An 8271-nucleotide genomic window follows, 5' to 3' on the forward strand; every position below is an offset into this window, starting at 1 on the left:
AAGCAGTGGTATCAACGCAGAGTACTTCCAATACGTTGGCCTGCAAGATCACCGGATCTCAACCCATTAGATTTCTTTTTATGGGGGTATTGCAAGGAAGTCATTTACAAAACGCTTCCCGAGGATATCGATGATCTACATACAAGATTGCGACATGCAATTTGGAATATCGACGAAGAAATAATGGAAAACGTCGAAAAAAATTTATTAAAACGCATGAGAGCTTGCGTTAGAATGGATGGCGGTCATTTTGAGCACCTTTTATAAAATGTTTTCGATTTTAAACCAATCCGCTCTTTTCAGAGCGACCAAAGACAATCCGCTCTTTTCAGAGCGACCAACACATTTCTACGTGAAACACCTTGTATTCGCAGAGACATAAAAATAATTTTTCTCATGTCTCGCTTTCGCAAAAAGGCAAAACGAGTAATAAATTAAATTATTAAAAAAAACGATGTTATATTTTCATATTTTATAGTTTCATATTTTCGAAACTATCGAATTTACAATGTCGGAGGCTTTAGCCGATCACAGGACACATGATAGCGTCCGCGTCGATCACGCGTAATGTGATACATTCAGTCGTTCGGCAGCCGGCAGCCGACAACGCTAGTACTAACATAACCTGCTTGTTGTCGTCGCGCAGTCTCCGCATCGAATAACGCGTTTCTTTCTTCAAGTTATTTTAATAATTAATCGGTAGTAATCGGTAGTTGTGATTAACCGTTATAATCATTAATAAATTCAGTTTATCGATAAAGTGCGTGGATTAATTCGTAAAAGTTTGATAAGTGGTACAATTCGTGTGTGAAAAAAGTTGTTAGTTATTAGTTGTATCATACAAAAATATTACTTCTTGAGTCGTATGAGGGCAACGAATCTCTACATACAAGGTAAGAGTCAGTGAGTGAGAGAGAGAGAGAGAGAGAGAGAGAGAGAGAGAGAGAGAGTGCGTGTGTGCGATCAGCTGTTTGCTACACGCGATGGGTGTAAAAGAGAAAGACAGAGACAGAGAGAAAGAGAGTGCGTGTGTGCGATCAGCTGTTTGCTACACGCGATGGGTTTAAAAGAGAAAGACAGAGACAGAGAGAAAGAGAGTGCGTGTGTGCGATCAGCTGTTTGCTACACGCGATGGGTGTAAAAGAGAAAGAGAGAGAGAATGTGTATGTATGTGTATACGCGTATACGTTCTCTCTCACACATACACCCCATCGCATGTAGCAAACAGTTGATCTCAGCGAACGCCTCACGTAATCACCAGCATCGGACGGTGAGTTGCGCCGCTCCTGCCTGCCTCGCGTACGCGGCCTGTAATTCGTTAACTATTTTGTCTTATAATTTAAAAACAAAGCCTCGGAAAAAATTTTGGCAAAGGAAAAATCTTCTTAGAATAGTGTCAAGTATATGACATTGCAAGGACAGAAGGTTGTTTTGAATCACCCTGTATATCATTAAAAATGTTTAAATGAAAAAAAAAATGGCGCGCGCAAAGCGCGCTCTTTAAAGTGTACTGGTAATGGATATGGAAGGCGCGCGCGTAGCGCGCGCTGCGTGCTAGTCCATAATAAAAAAATCCATGAAACGCCCGAAGTCCGTGTTTGGAGTCGAAATGTATCGCACGTATTATTGCCGCTTTTCCGCGTGTTTGATTGGTGGTCGATGATGCGTCTATAAGAGGTGTGAACGTTTTATTGAGTTCAGTTCGGTGGTTGACAGTTCGGTGTGACAATTCGGTGACAGTTCGGTGACACTTTGTACATCGTGAGCGGGGTTAGTAAATATTCATGGCATAAATATATTTAAAGAATATTTAAAAATACATGTCTGATTGATGATCGATGATGTGAATCGAATGCGGTTGAACGAATGTTATTGGATTAGTTCGACAGTTTGGTGACAGTTCGGTGACATTTCATGAGTGATTAGTAATAAATATCATAGTATATTGATATTTATTGTGATATTTATTTGTGAATGTATTAAAAGAAGAAAATGTATAAGCAAGGAAGAGGGATAGAGACAAAAGGAAAAAAGGTGGAGAATAAATATAATATCAGGTAATAATAATGTTGAGTATTATTAAATATATTGTTAAATATTATTAAGAAATATTATTAAAAATTATTAATGTCATCTAATTAATTTACTTTTAAGAGAGAGAGAAAGAGAGAGAGAGAGAGAGAGAGAGAGAGAGAGAGAGAGAGAGAGAGAAAGAGAGAGTTAAAATAAAAAAAGGAAAAATATAAGCAAGAAAGAGGGACAGAAACAAAAGAAAAAAAGGTGAAGAATAAATATAATATCAAGTAATAATAATGTTTAGTAGTATTAATTTAGTGCTATTTGCCTATAGCAACTAATTTAGATTCGCAAGGAGTGGTTTCGTAATTGACGACGCGCAAGTGGAGTGACTAGATTTATTATATTGCTTATGTACAGTGTTCTACGTTTGTTTTTTTGGTGGCCATGAAAAGGGCCGTTTGTGAGCCTTTACAAGGGCTGGTTAGCGCCGCCGCGTTTCCTTCCACGTGATGGAAGGCGTGGTGTGCGTATGCCGCAGCGGCCCCCAATGCGCGCGTCGCGCCTTTGTAGCTGCCTTCCGGTTGTCTATGGATGAGGCCTTAGGTCGCTTGCTCGGTGTGGCTGGCTGCTCGTGTCGCTCGCTCTTAGGCGTTTTCCGGCCGCCTGTGGATGAGGCCTTATGTAGCTCGTTCGGTGTCGATGGCTGCTCGGGTACTTCCGGGTCAGTCTGCGTACTGGAAGCGCGCGTTGGAGGTTCCCAGTTGCTGTCTGATTGCGACGCCTGATCGATCCCGGAAGGTGGCCCTGCTTGGGTGCCGCGATGTACCCTGCTGGGTGGCAGCATCTGCGTTTCTCGTTACACCGGATGCGTTGGTGATGCCGGGAGCGGAGACAGTAATGGTGATGCAGTCCAGGCTTCCCTGGGCGATGTGTAGCGTCTCAAGCGTATGTACCACGTCTTAAGGAAGAACCGCGTGGGCCGCGTTAGTCGCGGCGGCAGTGATGCAGTGATGCCAGAATTGAGACGCGAGCAACATGCAACCGAGGTGGAAGCGATAACACACACAAGCGCAAACCGCGTACGTGTGAGCTCGGTGCTTCGGCTAGCTTCGGATAGCAGAAGAGGACAGATATACTGTTTTCTGTCTCTCTTCTTTCTATCGAGCCGGCAACTATAGCGACGGGCGTACGGCCGACGGCGACGAGCGATGTGACTCGCTTTTCGATTCTTTATATACATGAGCGTTAAATGTTTTTTTTTACAGCCTTTTTATGTCATATAATAAATGTTTTTTCCAACTTTCCTTCCTACATTATATATTAAATGATTTTTCACGCTTTCGATATTATATATTTATATTAAACTTATAAGAGAAAATATATTATTATATTAAAACAATATTGCCTTACTTAATTTTTTTTTATTTAAGTATACTGCATATAAAAGTATTCGAGTAAAATACTCGAAGATTGAACATTATATTAAATATTTCATATTCTACATACCGAGAAAAAAAATAATTTGATAGTAAAAAATTTTATTTTACTCGAGAAAACTATTTATTCGGTGAATTTTAATAACGTTTTTGTTTATATTTAAATCTTTAAGTTTCTTAAGTAAAATATATTTATTTAGTAAATATGAAATATATTTTTCTTATCAAAAACAATATCTATATCAGTGCATGCCACGATCTGCACATTTCGGCCAATTTTCGAGAGGCAACGCCTATCGCGCCCCCCTTGCGTCTTGAGATCCTCACCTTTTTTCTTTTTGTAACGAAGGGGGAAATGCATTTACGCATACCCCGCCTCGATGGGGCTCGAGGCGGGGTTATGTGGGACTCACCTCGACCTAAACAAGCGGCCGAGGGACTACCCACTAAAACCCCCTCCGGGTTGTCCATCCCTGGCGTTATTGGGGACCTCTCTGGAAACTGGCATCTGCACTACTTCAGAGAGGCCCCCCACCAGCAGTCATGGATGACAACCGTCCTGTTGGGGAGGAGGTTGATGTTTCCTCCCCAAAGTCCCCGTTTCCGCGGGGACATCCTCCCTACGGCACCCGCTATACGGCTGGAGGAAGGGAAGAACCGGAGGGGAGGCTAACCTCCACCCCCTCCATATCCCCCGTCCCTCCGCCCCCCATGGTGCCATCCCCCTTTGTCGGGTGGGGATCCACCGCTTCCGTCGCGGCGGGTGGGTCAGCCTCCTGCGGCTGGCCCGGGGCCCCTTGCGACGCACTGGGCCCCCCCCCCTCCTTTCCCTCGCGGCACGGGGAGGGGTACAGCCCCTTGCCCCCATGCAATGGTCCGACGGTCTCCCCAGGCCCGCGCAAACGGGGCAACTGGGGGACTTCGCCGGACACTTGGATGCCGGGTGCCCGGGTGTGCCACACCTGTAGCACAACCCGGACCGGTCCTGTTCTCCCGTGCAATGCTGCCTGACGTGGCCGATCGCCAGGCAGCGATAGCAGCGCAGAGGGCGAGCACGGAGCACTTCCACCTGTGCCCATGCCCACCCTATGCGCACCCTCCCGGCAACCGCCACCCTCCTTACGAGGGTAACGGGTGCCCGAACCCACACGGTCCCCGGGCCGGACGCAGGTCTCCGGATCTCTCCGATCCGAAGACCCCCGCCCGTCGGCCCCCCGAGGGCCGTGAGAGCTCCCCTAACTTCCTCTAGGGTCACCGAGCTGTCCAGCCCCCTAAGCCGCATCTCCGCGAACTTAGAGGGCCGGGCAACCCGGACCCCGGTCCCCTCCAAGACCCCCCTGAGGCTCTCCGCGAGCCTGTCCGCGAGCTCGGCGGATGTGGGGGGCTCAGGGTCCTCCTCTCGAGCCCTCACCGGCCTGGGGACCTCGATCAGGGTCCCCCCGTTCGCGGCCCCCCTCACGCGGGTATCGGCGATGCCCAGTCCCGAGAGGTCGATACACTCCCGGGCCCTGGCCATCGCCGCCCCGACGGAAAGCCCCGCACCCTCCGGTGCCGACAGCAAAACCGCTGCCGGCCCCGGAGGCCGAGGCCTCCGTCCCTTCGCCCTCCTGGGCTGTGCCGCCCGCACGGGGGCAGCGCCTCCCCTTCCCCCACCGGAAGACCCACCAGGTCCCGGGGGAGGGAGCGGGGGCGGGGCGGGGACTTCATTGGTCCCACGCCCAGCCCTCCGCCTCCGCACCACCTGCGCCCACGACTCGCCCGAACGCGCGGGAGGAGGCGCCACAGGCGACACCTGCCGGACCCGATCGGGAATAGCGGGAGGGGCCGCAGCCGTCCTCCCACCTCCCTTCCGGGACCCGCCCTTCTCTGGCTGCTGGGCCCGGTCGGGGCGAGCGGGGGGGGCCGCAGCCTTCCCCCCACCCCCCTTCCGGGATTTGGCCTTCAGCGGCTGCTGGGCCGGGGGGGGCTTAGCAGGGGGGGCCGCAGCCACCACCCCACCGCCCCGCCCGGACTTGCCGCCGATCCCTCCCCCGCCCCCAACTCGCTCGAGTGCGGACATGAGGCGCTCCTCCACGCCTCTCAGGCCCTCGGCCAAAAGGGCCTCCACCTGGGCCACAGAGAGGGGCCCCGAATGCCCCCCCGTGCCCTCCTCTTCCGCATCCATCCTCATCCCCCCCCATACCGGGGAGGAGTGGGGATGGAGGGCTCCGGGGAGTCCCCAAGGATCCTGCGGGCCTTACCGCGCGCAGAAATCCCCAGGATTGACTCCACGGAGCCCTCCCTATCTCCTCGGGTGAGGGTCCCCGGAGGAGGGGAGCCCGCCGTGGTGAGGGCCCCTTGCGGGGCCCCCACCGGCGGGGAGCCCCCCCCCGACGTCCCCACCGTTGCCTCCCCTCAAGGGCCGCAAGGTCCTGGGGACCTTCGACGGGAGACTCGTCCCGTCTGGGGGAGTTGCCTCGGGGCGAGGCACTTGGCCCCCCCCTTAGCACCGCGACCTCCTTCCTCAGCGCCGCAATCTCGCTCTCGCAGGTGGTAAGTCTCCTCCTCAGCCAGTCATTGGCCGAACGGAGGAGGCCCACCTGCGAATCCTCACCGGTCCCTGTCCGGTTGAGGAACTCCGCGCAATACGCCTTCACTCGGACAGCCGTCAGGCGCATGCCGCGCTTAGAGGTCCCCTTGAGGTTGCTGGAGACGGACACCATCCGCTCCAGCTCCCCAAGGGACTCGCGCGCTCTTCTCTCGATCTCCGCGGCCGTGAGATCGCAGACCTGCTCGGCCACCTCGTGCTCCGAGGGCAGCGAGCGGGTGCCTTGGGTCTCCGGGGGAACGAACCCAGCCTGCAGGGATCGCTCCTCCTCGAGAACCCTCAGCTCCCGCTCCTTCGCCGCCGCAAGACGCTCTATCGCCTCCGCCCTGCCGACGTACTCACCCGTTGTCGGTGGGCGTCCTCTCCCCCTTTTGGCCAGTGCAGCCAGCTCCAAGTCCCCGGGTCGAACCGGAGAGACACTGCGACTCCTAGCACCTATGTCGAGGTCCAGGCTCGAGCTCGAAGGAGTCCTCGTCCTGAGCCGTTCCACCTCGGCGGTCCTCCTAGCAGTCCGCCGGGCTTCCACCTCCTGCCTCCCTGCGGTCCTCGAGGGTGTAGACTCCCCCGAGCCCTCGGATGCGCCCCTGGTGCCCCCCTGGCACCTTTCAGGGGGGATCCACCTTCCCTTGTGGGTGTAGTGGTCGGAGAAAAATTTGCTCAACCCATCCACCTCCCCCCGGTAATTGCCCCTCTTGCACTCGTTGAGGAACTCTTCCACTGTCGAATCACCGACCCCGGGATCATCCAAAAACCTCGGCAGCCGGTCCAAGACGACCACCGGGGATCCCTTCTTCTTTTTCTTCTTCTCGCCGCTTGGTGGCACAGCGGCCTTTGTTTTTGGGGATGGAGGTATCCCTTCCTGCGGAATATCCTCCACCTCCACCTCCATACTCCCAACATCCTCCTCGGCGGTAGTCCGTTCTCCGGCCGTGCCCGTCGGCAACACGGCCGGTAGCCCATCATCGGATGACGACCTAGGAGTGGCTGGGACGATACCACTCCTCTGCCGGTCCAAGGTACCCGAACCCTTGGCGTTCGCTCTCTTCTTTGTGTACATTTTCATCTGAAACAAAGAATTGGTTTGATTTCGGGGTTTTCCTTCCCCTAGGACGGTTGGCTCCACCACGCCTCACGAGCCCGCCCTGCCCGGCTTTTTTCAAGAGGTATGCTCCTCCTTTGGTTGGCTCTTAGCACCCCTCCACTCCCTGCTCGCGCAGGAAGCTTCAGGGTGAGCCCTCCCACCACGACAAGGTGGTCAACCATCGAGAGGGTGAGATCCTCACCTAGCAACCGTAACCAAGCGCGTGACGCTCTGCTTCAGGTACGCGAAACGGTTCCGTACCCCCTTACTGCCAAATATCAATGTTTTAAACGCGATCTCTTTAGAATTTTTTTAAATAATTAATTCAAGAACAAAGTTTCAATACTCGATTATTAATTACATTTACGATATAATAATACTAAAATATTATTAATATATATTCGATAGATTAAATTTGTTAAATGTCTCGCGCGCGGAAACTCTTGTCGATATATAAATTAATAAATAATTATAAATTTAAAGTTTTATAAAAGACGCTTTTATTAAAAGCACGAAATACTTATGAACGATATTATTTAAGTTATGGACTGTTGGATATCCCCAGTATATGATGTCATTATATAAATTAGAATAACATAATTATAATTATTATATTTTTAGCAATAGGTTTCTACGTCACCTATGAGGTACTATTGTTGACGCGTTTTTTTTTAGTGGTTTTCCGTGTAGGCCTAGTCCACTAAAGAAGAAGAATAACGAAAAATAGCCACCAACTAAAGGACGAAATAACAAAATGAAAAGAATATAAACAATTTTAAAATTTATTAAATTAAAATTTTGTACGGTTACGTCGTTCGCATGATTCGATGATGGATGGAATATCTATCTGGATATTTGAAGAACTTATTCGCATCAATGAAGATAATCATGTATCTCTCAAACGAGAGTGTCTGTCTGTTTTGATATATTTCATTTGGGAAAAATAACATTTATACAAATAGATCAAATTAATTTATCCTGCGCGCGCTGGTAATTCGTTGCAATTGTTTTAACCGATTGTTATCTGTTTTAAAGCGTGTGTCAGCATAACGTCTTGCTTCGAAAGAGTGCTCAGTTCAAGTTAATATAATAAGTATAGTTAGTTCATTGACTTGTTCATATTTAATTCTTCATCAAAAATTTGAAGG

This window comes from Polyergus mexicanus, unplaced genomic scaffold, assembly GCF_030449975.1.
Source record: "Polyergus mexicanus isolate NDT 795.1 unplaced genomic scaffold, iyPolMexi1.0 SCAF_24, whole genome shotgun sequence".
NCBI classification, from domain to species: Eukaryota; Metazoa; Arthropoda; class Insecta; order Hymenoptera; family Formicidae; genus Polyergus; species Polyergus mexicanus.